Here is a 16308-nt window from a genome sequence, read left to right as displayed (position 1 = left end):
TTTCCTTCTGGTTTTATCTATTTTTAAACATCTAAATATATTCAACCCCTTTTTTTAATGCTGATGTTTTAGTAGATGTTTGTACAAAGCAGAATGGTGCTCCAGAAGTTTGTTTTCAGAGGCAGACTGGCAGAAATTGCAAGCAGATGGAGTAGCATTACCTTTACATGATATATATGTATCACCAGATTTTAAAAGATATGAATGCTTTGGAAGTCTCAGATAATTGGAACAAAGATTTTTTTAAATTATGATCATTCTGAAATGAACCCTCTCTTTTAAACAGCAGGATTTCTCTAATACTGTACATGCTTTTATAATTACTTTACTTCAATGTAATACTTTAATGAAGACCAGTTTAATTAAATTAAATTTCTCCCTAGTGGTAACTCAATCAAAATGCATTCTACCCTCATTATGTTATCCGTAGGAGTCCAACATTGTAAGTGCTATAAGGGAAGCTGGTTTTAATGAGAATGGTCATGACGTATTATACTTGAGAGTCAAGTTACAGAAACTTTAAATGCCATATAACAAAGAACTATATATTAAGATGAGAGGGTCGACATTTCTGTGCTAATTGGTTCTGTTTAATACTGTCCTTTAAATTATAATGTTATATATTACTAATTTGTGACAGGCATTTACTTAGAACATTATACTGCATTCAGGTTTCAGTGATTAAATTTTATAGATAAATATTTGCCTCTTTCTTAATGATTAGGATAGCAATCACTGATGTTTATTCTGAAATGACGTTTATCATCAGCTCCTGCAGAGCTGTTTAACAGTGGCACATCAGTATTATATTTACAAGGACTCTAATTTTAAAAAGTTTTTTTAGAAATTTGTATGGTATAAATCCTGGTAATACCAAATATCTCTGTAAACTGGACATGCATAGTAGACTTTGTAAAATACCTTTTTTCCAGCTGCTAATCTCTGGTTTTAATTATTGAATGTGTTTAGTAACCATAAAGGTAGCCAGAAGTTAAACCACAGAATCACAGAATGGATCAGTTTGGAAGGGACCACAGTGGGCCATCCAGTCCAACCAGTCCCTGCTAAAGAAATGTCATCATAGAGTACATGGCAGAGACATTTCTTGAAAATCTCCAGTGAGGTACACTCCACAACATCTCAGGACAATCTGCTCCAGTGCTCAGTCACTGGAACAGATAGAGAATAGAGAAATTCTTCCTCCTATTCAGGTGGAACTTCCTGTGCATCAGGAAGTTATTTCTGCTCATTGCCTCTTGTTCTTTTGCTCATCACCACTGAGCAGAGTCTGCTCTATCTTCTTGGCACCCTCCCTTCAGACACTGACAGAATTGATGATCACCTCTCAGAAATTTCTTCTTGAGGCTAAACAGGCCCAACTATCTCAGCCTAACCTTGTAAGGGAGATGGTCCTGTCCCTTAATCATCTTATCATCCTAGGTTGGACTCGCTGCAGGTTCTCCATGTCTCTCTTGTCCTGAGGAGCCCAAAATTGCACCCCAGATGTGGCCTCACTAGGGCTGAGTAGAGGGGCAGGATCATCTCCATGCCCTGCTGGAATGCTCTTCCTAATGCACCCCAGGACACCACTGACCTTCTTGGCCACAAGGTCACACTGCTGTTCATGGACAGCTTGGTGTCCACCAGAACCCCCAGGACCTTCTCCACAGAGCTGTGTCCTAACAGCTCTTCCCCACCGCCTGTCTGCTGCCTGGGATTTTTCCCTTCCCAGCTGCAGAACCCTGAAGGTGTCTTTGCTGAAGCTCAGACAGTTCCTCTCTCCAACCTCTCCAACCTGCCAAGGTCCCTCTGAAGGGCTGCACAGCACTCTGGAGTATCGGACACTCCTCCCAGCTTTGTGTCATCAGTCAACTTGCTGAGGAGCCATCTGCCCCTTCATCAAGTCATTCGTGAACAAGCTAAACATTTAGTAAATCAGGAAACCTTGAACCTTTGGGAACACCCCTAGTAAAAGGCCTCCAACTAGCCCCTGTGCCACTGATTACAACCCTGTGGGATCTGCCATTCAAGCAGTTCTCAATTCACCTCACTCTTCAGCCCACACCTCCCAGAAGACCAGGTAATGTAAGCTTAAGCACAGAGTACTCCTTTCCATACAGTTCCATGAAACTGGCCACAGTACCTCTAAACTATATCAGAAGGCTTTTCTTGTCAGGAAACTTTGCTGCTATCAAGGTATCACATTAAGTCCAAAAGAACATCTGCTGAATATCAAAGTGCACTAGGTCAAATTAAGGCAATTTTAGACACAAGGAAAATTACTTGCAAAAGATCATCAAGACATAGACTGTGCTTGGCATAAAATCAGCTCAGTATACATTACAACCCCTGAACATCCCTGCACCAATGCTTAATGGGGATAGGACCTGTCCACAAGGGATCGCCTACTGTAAGGGAACTGAACCAGAATGTTTATTCAAACACCTTCAAGAAACAACCCAAAACTGACCAGCCTCTTACTATAAAACACAAGCAAAACAGTGTATTTCCTGAATCACTTAACCATCACAGAATCACAACAAATTATAGCTTCCACCTTGCAGACTTTCTGAAATTGAAATGTATACAATATACGTCACATATACACAAAATATATATTTAACAATTGATACATATCTATACACACATGTATAACTTATATACTAATTATTATACAAATTTTTTATAATATTACTGTGGTGTTTAAAGGAACAGAGCTTTGTATATATTTCTGTGTACTTTGCTTTGGCCTTTCCAGATTTGGAATTAGCAACCAAAGTTTTCAGAACTGATGTTGAATCAGTCACAACTGCAGACAACTGATAGCTTTGAAAAGCTGACCCTAGAAAAAAGCCACTCACAAACCTGAAATAGACAGATTTCTGCCTCAGCTCAGTGATTAAATACTAGGAAAAAAATTTACAAGGTAATATGAAGTACCTTATTTTAAATGAAAAAAAAAAAATCTCTTCAGAAGGATTTTACCTGTTGTAAAATTTATGAATCTCATTAACTGGTTACTAGATTATTTTATGTGGGATTATGTCAACAGAGGATTGAATCTAAATCGGACATCAGAAGGACAAAGAGGAAAGAATGTAAGCAGGTTTTAAGTAAGTTCTTATTTGTAGGGAAAAAAAGGAAAAGCAAATTCAGTATTAATTTCTATAGACTTGCCTAGCTTAGACTTGTAGAAATATGTAAAGGCACAACAAATGCCACCTTTTCATTTTAAATCTTCTTGATTGTTGTTAACCTGCTGGTGAACTTGTAGGTGCTTCTGCAGTAGATTCTGTATTTCACTCAATGGCAACCTTCCCAGCTTTTTTCATTTTTGCAGTGACAGAAGTTATGATTTGAGAAGTATCAGTAGGATTTATTTCTGTGCTGCAGAGTTTACAGGGCTGCTGCTATATAATATGCATTCTATGTAGACACAATGTGTTCATCCTTCCTGTGTTTCTTTATAGTTAATTTTATGTTTGCATTTCACTAGTCCCAGTCTATTGATCTTGACACATTTCTTTTGTTCATTTGCAATTCCAAACTATTTTTGGTATCTGTTCAATGATTTTCAACTTTTCTCTCAACTATTCTTTTTTTTCTCATCTTTTTCCTTAAGTTAGTGGCCCTCAGATGTTATCCATTTTAAGATTACACAGAGGCAGGTAGGAAGGTGAGAAAAAGAAATTCTCAAATAACACATTCACAAAGGACAATCTTTTAACATGAATTTAGAAATAGCAGCTGCAGTTCAAAATATGACTGGAAAAGGTAATAATGTAATTCTTTCACAGAGGCATATACCTTACATTAGAAGCAATGGAATTCCACTTATTTTCTTTTGGAGAATAAGCACATATCAATTTATATATCATATATAAAGTGAGATTTAAATTAAAAAAAATATTTTAATTTGATAATTGCAAAAAAAATTCAATGCTAATATCCTAAGAACATAGAAATAGAATTATACAGTATGCTTTAAGGACTACATTTATAATTAACTGCATGTTTATAACATTATTTTCCCCTGATTTATCATTCTAGTAAATTGATATACACAGTATTTATTCCAGTCATATCTCAGTTATGCTCTTAAGATAAGTGGAATGGAATACAAATAATTGAGCCATTGCTGAAACTCACCGATCATCTTAGTAAGCAAATCTGATCTTGGAATGGACTAGAAATTAACATGCAAAACAAAGTAACCAGTTTGCAGACTTAATTGCTATAAACTACTACTACATGAGAAATATGCCTCCAATATATGTGTTTTAAGAAAGGAATTGTAATGTGAAGGGTGAAGGAAATAATTATTAACTGCAATGTAATCTTCATCCAGACATCTTGAAAGCTTTGAAGTCATACTAAGCCCATTATAATAAAATACAGCTATAATATTATCCCAGTTGAGGTTATTTTTATTTTTGTTTGCTCCTTCTGGCATGGCTGCTTAATGCATTACTGCATTATTTATCTCTTCCTTTAACATTCTAATAAAGTAGACACTTTAGAAAATACCTGGGAGAAAAAAAAGAGGTATCAGAAATATTTAGTAAACACTAAGACTACTTAGTATTAGGAATGTCTCTTTTCTGCAGAGTGGAATAGAGTCCATATGGTTGTATTATAGTCTTTTTGTGGCCTAGGTATCATATTCTAAAAAAGCTTCACTTAGTGGCACCTCCTCAAAAATTAAGAGATGTTTTATTGTTGACATTGTTTATTGGCCTTTCTCTCTGGCATTACATCTGTGGTGCTGTGATGCACAATTTTTTTTTTCCTTTCTTATTAAATATGGAACAGTCTCACTGGAGAATTATTGTATATACATTTTCTAGTCTGTTATTAAAAATAAATTTTAAAAAGGAGCTACTTATACTATTGGATTTCTCCATAGGACACAATACCAATATGCAGTCCAGGTACTGAAAATACTTCTCTCTTGTATGGTCTTCATAAAAGTAATGTATATTTTGTATTTGCCTCTCTACTAAGGCCATAAAATTCTCAGTCAACAAGAAGCAAAAAGATTACTTTTTTCTCAATTCATTTTCATTATTGCTGTTGAACAACTGGTCAACTCCATGTATTCTTTCCTCATTTTATGTCATTTTCAGGGGAGAAACAAGGCTAGCCCATGTGATCTTCTATAGCTTATAAGTAGGCTAAAAATGAATGAATTTTAATGAGAAAAGCAACTGCTGTCCTGAACCTGACAAGATTCTGCATTAAATATCAAATTCTGCTTCACAATCAGGCATGTAAAATGTAGTCCTGAGCAGTAAATGCTTTGCACTGTGAACCTTGACCTCTTGTGTAATCTAGTATAACAAGCAGCTTGTGGTAAAGATTGTTAACAGTGCATTTCCCTTTCACCAGTATAAAAACATAATAATCAGACAATAAACTTTTATGGCTTTCTGAAATGTAGCATTTACAGACAGATGACAAAAGAATGCTGATGGGATACAAGGCTGTCAGAAGCAAAAAATTGTACACAAGATTCCAAGAACATTCACTAAGAATGATATAAGTACGTGTACATTTGAAAAATCTGTGCTGAAGGTTTATTTTCTAAACAAAGGGTTCTTTGTAGCTAACAAGCTTTTTGAAACAACACAGGAAGACAATTAGGACAGAACTGTTTTGTCACAAATCAATAAACAACAATTACACAAAGAAAGCAGAAACATGAAGCCAAAAGATGGATCTCAGAATGCTATCAAGGCACATTGTGTACCACATTATAAGATATATCATTGGAAGCAAACATTGAAAATGCTGACTTGAACACAGTCAGCAAAAGAAATAAGAAAACTAATACCTAGCAAAGTAGGAAAAATGGCCATCATATACAATGACACAATTAACCTGACTGACAGCCAGCTCCATTCCTTGTGGGGAGCACAAACAAGAACCAATGGACTTCTATCACAAAGTACTAAACAGTATTGCAGCAGTGTTACTGCCTACCCAGATACCTTCCTCATATCCATTAAGCACTGCTGAAATCACATCCTTTCTTCAGGTGGTGAATAAATACCACAAGATCTTGTGATAAATTGATCACAAGAAATTGTGACAAAAAAAAAAAAAATCACATGATCTGGTGTAAGGATAGCTACATGCTAAAAAATTATATTCTGTCATGAAACTTAGTTCAAGGCTATTAATGCATGAAATATAGTTCAGTTGTATTAGAATATGAAAGAAAAAAAATAAATATTGTTGATAAATATGTGGTAAGGTTGGAATCAGCTTCTCTGATATGCAGACTTTATGAGAGAGTAGGAAGAACATGAAGATAGTGATAGGACAGAAAAAACATTCTAGGAGAATTTCTTCTTTCTTCTGATACAATTTTATTCTATGATATTTTTTTAAAAAGCACACAAATACGATTTACAAGTATTTTAAATTCTTGCTTTCTGTCCTCCACACAAACTATTCAACTTTTTCCACAATATCTCAAATCTCTTTGGCCAGAGTGCTCTTCACATTAGACCTGCTAGCAGTGAACTCCCTTTTCACCCAGTCTTCTCAGAAAAATCTTACCAGCAGTGAACTTGAGTATCAGCCATTCTTGAATGACTGAGTGTCTGGAAATTAGCAAGAGCCTTGCCTGATTTCTATGAAAAGTCTTTACAGATGCCTTTACTTTTGGGAGGCATTCCTTGACTTTTATGTAAAATCACTTTTACAGATTTGATTGTTAATTTTTCCACGTTAAAAAAACTTTGATGTCTCTTGGTCAAAACTGAAGTTACTGAGGGTATGCAATAGAAATTACTGTCTCCTATTTTATAAAGGACAGTTATCAAATTTATATAAAGGGGACCACAGAACAAACATATATCCACTTTCCATACTGATGAAATGAAAAAAAATTACTTTGTTTTGTAAAATCATTATGACTCATGGTCACAATAATATATAGATCACAAGCAAAAGAAAACAAAAACAGATTGAAAGATGGCTATTGTCAAAAACCTTTAAGCTGTTCAGAGTATGTTCTTTGCTGTATTGTAATGTTACTATAAATGTGACATAGAAATTGCTTTTCATGTATTTTCTCAGCAAAAATATAGCAAGTTCTTTAAGTGATATAAAATTGGTAAATTGCAATCAAGTCAGAAAATATTTCAGAACATTTTTTATGCTCTCCAACAGGAAAATGTTAGAAATTAAGTATCATAGAAAGAATAGAGAAGTCTAGTAAAAATATTACAAAATCTGTACACTTGATCAGCTTTACAATCAAGAACATTATTTCATTGACTAATCTATGGCAACAATTAAATTTCACAAACATAAGGAAGTTCAAAGTACCTTGGTACAGCTTTAAAGGTTAAATATGCTTAGATGGATTCTGATGATCATTATGCCTAATCAGAATGAAAGTGATCACTTTTGCTGTTTTAGAACTTGTCTACTTTGAGGCAGTCCAACCTCTGGGTACTGAAGTCTGAGAATTACTCCTGATGTGACTGATAGAGATAAGACCAAAAGTCAGCCATTTTTTAAGTGTGTAACCTCTTATTTATGGTTTTCTCTCATAGCATTCTTTCTCCATGTTTTACAGCCTCAAACATTCCCTTTCATGCCAGGGTAATATTTATAACAGACTTGTGACAGGCCTATGGCTTCCTTGCAATAGACCATCCCAGTCACACTGGAAATTACAAATCTCAAGCATTTCAGACACTAGGGGCTACAAAAGTCAGTTTGGGAACTAGCACCACTAACTGCTGGAAAAACAAACAAAAAACCCAACCGAAAACCTGTCATTACCTATTCTGTCCTTCTACACAAAAAGGCAGGTTGCAGCTGGGCATCCCATGGTGCTGGAACAAAGCCACTAATTTAATTGTTAATGGAGAGAGTGGATGCTTCTGGAGAGACCACACACACACATACATCACCCCCTGCCTCCTTCCAGGAGATGCTGTTTGCCTTCTAGAATCCTCCTAAGAAAATAGGTTTTGCCACACTCTTCCAGGCTACAGTGTATGAGAATAAATGACAACCATTATCAAGGCATTTTTCATCAGGAAACATGTTATATATAAAAAGAGAAAGACAGTGTCATTCCTGTTTTGTAAAAGGTGAAAATTAAAACAGAAAAGGATTATAAGGAGGAAACTGAGAGGAGGCATGAGTGGAAGTCCTCCTGTCTGATCTTATGACCTGTTGCCAAATATGCAAAAATATGTGGTACCAGAACTACAAAGGAAAAAAGTAAATTGATTTTATGCTGAAAATACTTTTCTAATAGTCAATCACCATTAGGAAGTCATGGTTCTTATTATTAGGAAAAAAAAAATCTATGCCTAATCCAGTAGCACAGTCTTGGAAAAAAGAAAATGAATACAGAGAAATCAATGTAAGCATATTAATTTCAATTCCTGTCTCCTGATGAGGGTAGCTCTCAAATACATCTCAAAACACACAGAGAGACTGAATGCTGATGAATAATACATATATTTTCCAGCTTCAAGTAAATCATTTATCTCTGCAATTACAAGATACTGAATGATTTTTAACATGTGACTCTTGACATGTTTTTTTCAGGATAAGAGAAGCACACTGAACTTTTTCTGCAATAAACAATTGCTACAATGATCAGGGGGTTTTTTGCAACTTTGATAATATTTAAACAAATAATAACTGGGTATTCTTTAGTGTATAATTATTGTAGTTCACACATTTTTAGAGAGATTATGTTAAAAAAAATTAAAATTAAATTGCAATGTTGTGCTGGAAAAAAAGGTAGACAATAAGTTAAATGATAAAATTCAGGTTGGTTTCTTTCGATTTTATGTGGAGAAAATAAACTTCCCTTACAGCTCACAAGAAAAAGGTAACCCAGTTTGTTTTCATTAAGGGGTAGGAAAAGAAATCAAAGTGAATCTGCATGAGTAATACTGATCTTTGCTAAGATTTAAGATGTATCCCCTTTGTGAAAAAAGAAAGAGATATTTATCCCTTAAATTCACTTCCATGTAAATTGGTTTTATTTTATGCATTCAAGTGCATTCTGTGCATGCCAAAGCATAGCTGATAATCAAATATTTCTATGTGCTTTGAGGTGATGTAGGTGATTTCTGGTTAGAAAATATTGAGCCATTCCTCAATCTATATTACATATTTAACACCTCAATTTTATAACAGCAACTCACAGCCTTCTAAACAAAAGAAATCCCACCTCGGCATTGCTAAACAAGCCCAAACTCTAACACTGGCACAGGAACAGTTAAATAATAAATAAAATAAAACCATGCAAAATATTTATATTACTATGTTATATAAACTACAGATTCTTGAGTTATACCGATGACTCCTTGAGAAAAAGTGATTCTTTACCACATTGGAGGGTTTTTAAATCCCATTTCATATTGTCTGGTTGGTTCTGGTTTTCTCTTGAAAACTATGAAGGGCGAGTTTTTGAAGATACATTAATCTCAAAAATGCAACATAAGAAATTCCAAAACTATGGATAAAGCAGCTGTTCTGCAGGAGATAACAGCAATTTTTGCCCTTGGAAGCATCTCTTCTCTTTGCTCAATACATATAGTGATTTTTTTAATAGACTCCAAAAGATTTTACATACATTAAATTTCAGACCACAATTAGCATTCTTTGTCTCTGCATTTACTTTGCATTTCACATCATACTGAAGAATAATTATGAATGACTGAAACCAATTTGCTTTCTTTCCTGAGTTGGTGTTTCACACTTTTGAGCAACTGCTAAATTACATGCAGGAGGTTTATTAGTATTTCAATGCTACATATTAAAACATATTCCAACAGTGTATATAAGCACAGGGGGATACTGCCATTTCTTGTAATGTAACTAATCATTTAGCTATGTGCATAAGATTTGCTTATGTAGGTAAGAATAATCAACTATAAATTTTAGAATAGGGGTTTTTTTTTGGCTCAAGGTTATAATATATCCTTGCAAAAAGTGATATGAGAACTGTTAATCACAACAGAAAATTGCTGGTTAGCTTAAAACCCCTGGGTTTATTTTAACATTTCAAGAAAATACACAAACATAATGAATTTAGCCAAAGAGTTACAACCAGTCAATAGCCAATATTAATGCTGAATATATGGGTTTATGATCCTCTTCCATCAATGTGGAAGACAGGGGATAATAGGCAGCATGGCATGCAGATATATGCTGTAGAGATTAATTTCAATTATTTCAGAGTAGGTTTCCTAAATTATCCAGTGTAAAAATCAAAGTAAATACATGTATTGTCTAAAAACTAACTGTTCAGGAGATCTGTATAGATATAATCCCAAATTCTATATAGGCAGTATTAAATGGAAAATGTAGGCTTGCTAAAACCCTATTACATAATAAAAGCTACGGAATTCATAACTACAGAATTTAAGATGCAAAAATTGTATTTTCCTCAACAGACAAATATAGGACAAGAGCAGAAATGTTATAATAGTGTCAATGTTATCACTGATACAAAGACTGTCCCTAAGGCTAAGAATGATAGCAAACCTTTTATTTCTGGCCTGCATTTAAAGCTGCAATTTAGGACAAAATTTGATAAATATAGCTGCAACACACTAACAACAGACTACTAAACTACAGGAGAGCATGCAGATGAATCTGAAAAATGAGATTCCCAGATTTGATTCTGTTCCCATTTGCATTAGCAAAGCTGTTTTAAGTGGGCCTAAAAGTGTTCTTTTCTTCTTTTCTTAGTGACTACTGACTGAATATTCAGAAATATCTTACGCAAAATAAATCAGAATCAGTCATGTCTATACTGTACATAATAGCTTATCAAAATAACTAACATCTATTGGTAAAAAAAAATTTAAAATTACAATATACAGCAAGTGGAAAAGTTTTGCTAAAACAAGGAAGGGGAAATTTTGCCCTGATGCAGAAAAACTTGTGCTGGGGGGAAAGAAAAAAAGTTATCAAAACTCCAGGTTCAGGGTAGGCTTCTCTCTGGGTAAATAACTGTCCTGCTCATCCAGATCAGTAGCTTACAAGGGAAATCAGCAAGAATCATAGACATATATCTAGCAAGGTAATTTTGCCCATAAATTCAATTGATCCATCTCTACTGACTACACCATAGATGAATTATTTCAACTCCCCTACAAAATCCCATACACTTATAGAATAAACAATTTCAGAGTATCTCCTCAAAGTCCAAATGAATGGCAAGTCTATTGTATTAGGTAAGAGACCTATAATAGAGAAAATTCTGTATGTATAACAACAATCAATTGTAGATATTATAATTATATGAAACATTTTCCCCAGGTTGGAAAAATACACAGTAATTTTTATCTGTAGGTAACATTACAGACTGGAAAAGGATATAATGTTTCTCCAAGTCATCACACTGACAAAGCAATTAAAAATCAAACTAACACTCTATGCTTTCAATATAGCTCTTACAAAGCATGAATTAAATTAAAATTTTGCATAATAATACTCTGGTTTCAGAAACATTGTACTCTGAATCTGCAAAGACTTTGATGAATACCCTATTAAGATAACAGCCCAGTCAGCTGCAGTATTGTTTATAATCTTAATGGGTTTTAGACAGCAATGAAGGAGCAATAATTTCGTTCATTTCAAATAATGTAGCATTGAAGGGCATTCAAGGAAACAATTCTATTATTCATTTTTGCATCTCTTGGTATATGATGATTACACCACATTTTTATGTTCCATAAAATAATGTTAAAAAACCAGTCTGAAACAATAAGTTTTCTCATGATGTTTACTTACCTACAATACAGCTTCTCTATTATTTGAGTTCAAAGTTCCATTTATGTGGACAAAACAAATTACATTTACTAGGTAGTATTTTGAGAGCTACTTAACTTTGCCAAGTCTTTGTTTTCCATGGACTTAATGTAATCAGGACTGAACAAAGTGCTTCTTTCACTGAGAATCTATCTGAATAAAGAATGAAGAAGCTGTAAGAATCCCAAGATTCAGGCATAACACTTTCTCCAAAGAAAAAATCAGCATCCAACTGTGAAAACTTCTGTTGGAGTGACTTGTCTTTGGTGAAATAATAATATTGAAGGTTAATTTTTTGTTTTGTTTTGTTTTGCAGAACTTGTCTCCAAATTTTCTAAAGGACTAGGAGTCCTTCACAACTGACGCTATTTCTACAGGAGGGCATTTTTCAGAGGTGTTACTTCTTTACATATTGTGTTGATAGACAGCTTGCATATCAGTGCAGAGAAATACTTTTAAAATAACACATGCAATTGCATTAACCTGTTGTTAGAAGACTTTTTTTTTCTGTAGTTTCTCTTTGTGCTCTGAAAGACTTGTTTTATTGACTCCAACAGGACTTATGTCATTAATGTAAATATATTAGGAGTGCAATTTTTATTCTAACCTAAATCTAATAATCAGCACTAATAACCATGAGCAAATAGGGTACACCTGTAAATTTCTGTAGGCACTGGGACCGTGGACCAGCCAGACCCAATCTTTCAGCAATTCCTGGGGACAGTACAGGGTAATGTGGGTGCAAAGTCATTCCAAATAGGCAGGCTACACACAGCCATCTTTTCATAGTATTGTGAGCTCTTCTTCACTGTTGATCTCATTGCCGAAGCAGTCTTTAAAATTTACTTTAGCTAACACTGAGTCTTCCTCTATAAATGTGGAAAAAGTTGAGGGAAGTGACACACTAGTCTCTGTAATACAATAAAGAAGTCATCTGAATGTCTAGCTACCGTGGGAAATCCACAGTTCTTTCATTTGTGTGAAGGAGTTTGGTTCTTGTTACCTGTAAGATGAGGCTAACTACTGGTCTAGTGGTATTGTGGAATAGATCTATAATGCATTTTTTCTGTGGAATACAGTACATGTAGAAAGGCAGTAGTGGGTTTAGGTCAGACCCATTCACCTCACTGACACTATTTCTTGGGCAGGAGTATCCTCTATTTCCATTTGAGAGAGAAAGAAATCATGCCTTCATTGTTTAACTTTTTTAATTTTGTTTTATTTCCTCAAAGTACCAACACTGTTGCTGGTCCTTTAGAGTCCAAAACTAATGTGAACTAAAAGCTTTTTCCCATTATGATTTTGAATAAGCACTTCTTTTGTTTAAAGCTCATTTCCTTATTTTTATTTTTTGTGTATTATTAATTTTTAATTCCAGGAGTCAATTCTTATTAAATAATTTTAAAATAAAATTTGATAGCAGCTGAGTTGTGTGGGGTTCTAAATAATTTTAGAATAAAATTTGATAGCAGCTTAGTTGTGTGGGTTTTTTTTTTCTTAGATTTTCCTTTCCTTCCTTTTTGGAAAGTTCTCTTATTACCATTTAGTATATTAGCTTGGTCATATTTTCTGCCCTTTCACACTAAAGCAGAATGCCAAGTAAAGAATATTACTTACTGGCAAAGGTTTTCAGAGAGTGTAATTAAAAGTTTGTCTCCATTTTTATATTTAGCTTTTCCTGGCATTTGACTAATTTTGCAGCATATGGTAGGTTTGTTTATTACCTTGTACATAGTAATTAAAGCAGTACTTTAACAGAGACCCACAAGAAATGTGTTCCATTTATATTTGAGGTGAAGGCATTTTTCCTGAAATTTACACATAATGGAAAGCATTTTTTAATTTAATTCTTACATGTGGAGATATCTGGATGGATTTATATAGCTGTATAATAATTCATTCTTTATTAAGAAAGGTATTAGCAGATATTTTAATTAGTGTTCCAAAAATGTGGTCGACAGAAATAAATCACAATTTTTTTTTGCTAATATGTACCTCAGACTGACAAAATATCCTTTGGCACAAAGACTTCCAGTTTTTAGACAGTCTGTCTTCTCATGTAGCTGTTTAGTGATTCAAAGTCCTCAATATTTGCCTTGAAAAACAGATTTATGTCCATGATAGGTAAGTTTCACATTGTCACTATATTTATGGGTAACAGGCTGATAATATGTGGCAATTTCTTCTGGAAATTTGAATCTAATTTTTTGTGAATAATAAAATAAATTCTCACAGTTGGTTAATTCTGCATGAATGAATGCATACCATTACATATAGCAATATAATTAACAGTCCAGCTTAAATGTCTCTTATTAATACAACTCTAGCTACTTATCATAAATTTGACCATTTCAGTACCTATTAAAAAAAAAATGTTACTTTCTTTTTAATCTTCAATATTTGTTGTCCATTTAATTGTCTGCCTTAAAGGAAAAATAGATTTCTATGTCTTAAAGTTATACAAAATTTACATTTTCAATAAAAATGTACTCTTTTGTATTGTTGTTGTTTTCTTCTCTATGACTTAGTACACAGTGAAAAACCAGTAAATTTTATATAGTAATATCAGGACCCAAGGTCAATGCTTAGGATTTGATGCACATACTGCCCTCTACCTAGCAGAGAATTTCAGAAATCAACAAAACACCCCCAAAAATAAAATAAAAATATGTAAAGTATTTATGATGGGACCCAGTGACAGTGAGATTGGAACCTTGAAGGAAGTTAGCTTGGTATGACAAAAATGAATTGTACTGGGATGCACAAAAGATAAATTACTTTCAACACAGGAAGGATGGATTTCTTCATTAACTGCATGAACAGGAGAAAATTATATACTACCTCACAAGTCAGAACAGACTCATTTGATAGTATCTGAAGTCCCTTCATAGATTAGACACAAAACCACTAATGACACTTTCAATGCACTGAAATAACAGGTTACATGTAGGGAGAGCTCAATCAGGATTTTACTGTTGCCATCCCTCTTGCCAGCCCAACAACTTGCCAGGATAACAAATGCAACCTAATAAAATTATATCTGCTTGTTCAGATTTCTAGGACTAGTATGTCAGCCATTTTTTAGACTTTACTACATGATGATAACAAATCTCTTACTACTGCGATGAATGATAGCCAAAATTACTTCATGTGAAACTCAAAATACATTATCCTATATAAAGGTTGAAAGCATGAAAGTAGAAGAGAACATAGGAACTTTTTGCTTTTGTATGCACCCATTCTAGAATGCACCCATTCTAGACTTTGAGACCACTGCCTCAAAGTCCGGAGGAAAATTTAAGGCCATTCATAAAAACTTTAAGTGGTGTCTAAAGTGGGCTGCTTACTCTGTTTTCCCAGGGCTATCAGAAACTCTCTAGCTGCCCTGGGGTCAGATGCTTAACTCTTAAGATTTTATTTCACAATAAAAATAAGAATATTTGTGGGTCCTTACACTACCAAAAGATCTACAGTATACTGGGTGTGTAGCCCCGGTAAGCCCCAAAAATATTTATTGGTAACTGTAGCAGTAGAACCTCCAAGTGCAAGGATACTTTATGGTTCTGGGCTGATTAAGGTATCTCTAAATATTCCCACTTTAAATAAAAACTGTTAGAATAAATACTGATGTATTGTTGTGCAGCAACAATTATATTATTTCAAAGCAGAAGTAGCTGTCTCCCAGGAGAGGAGCGATTCTAAGTAGCCAACCCACATTCTTGACTAAACAGGTGTGTCAACTCTTTTTGTTTTTAAATATTGGCTGGCATGTGCAAAAGCAAACTCGGACATCCTCAGAAAGCAGCACATGTAAGGGAAAAGTTTTGTTCTGTTGCCTAAAAAATTAACAAGTCTGTTTACTTACAAAGGTATGTTCAAATATTCAGGAGTTGATGCAGAGGACTTGCTATGCAAACAAAAGTAGTTCTGGAACAAGATTTAGATAGCACATTTGCCAGAGATCAAAGGTTTTATAGTACTAGTTTTAAAACAGTATTTCTACATAATTCTATTTTACCAAGTTCCTATGCTTAGTCCTGGGAGCTTTTAATTCATTTGGAACATGGATCATATACATCTTTCTAGCAAGATCAGCACTGTGAAAACTTATTTGCTTTCAGCCTCACAACTGAGGCCTGTTTACAGCAGTCAAAGAATAGAACAGAACAGCAATGACCACAAATTCCTCCAGTGACAGAAATTTCCATTTTTTATCTAAAAAATTCCTTCATACCATATGGAAAACACCATGACTGAACCTGGAGAAGGGGCTGTGGAAAGAAGCACAGACAATTAAGCACTAAATATTGAAGAAGCTCAAGAAATGAGAAAAGATTCTGAAAGTAATTTATGATATACTGGAGGTATAAGCTCACCCCCACTAGGTTGTGAAAGAAATACTGCTAACCAGATAAAAATATTTAATCAGAGCATCACAGGGTAACTGAGATCTCAGTGACCTCTGGAAGTCATTACTGTCCTATGCTCCCATTTAGTGAGGGA

Source organism: Serinus canaria, chromosome 4, assembly GCF_022539315.1.
Source record: "Serinus canaria isolate serCan28SL12 chromosome 4, serCan2020, whole genome shotgun sequence".
Classification (NCBI taxonomy): Eukaryota; Metazoa; Chordata; class Aves; order Passeriformes; family Fringillidae; genus Serinus; species Serinus canaria.
This window is presented reverse-complemented; position numbering follows the sequence as displayed.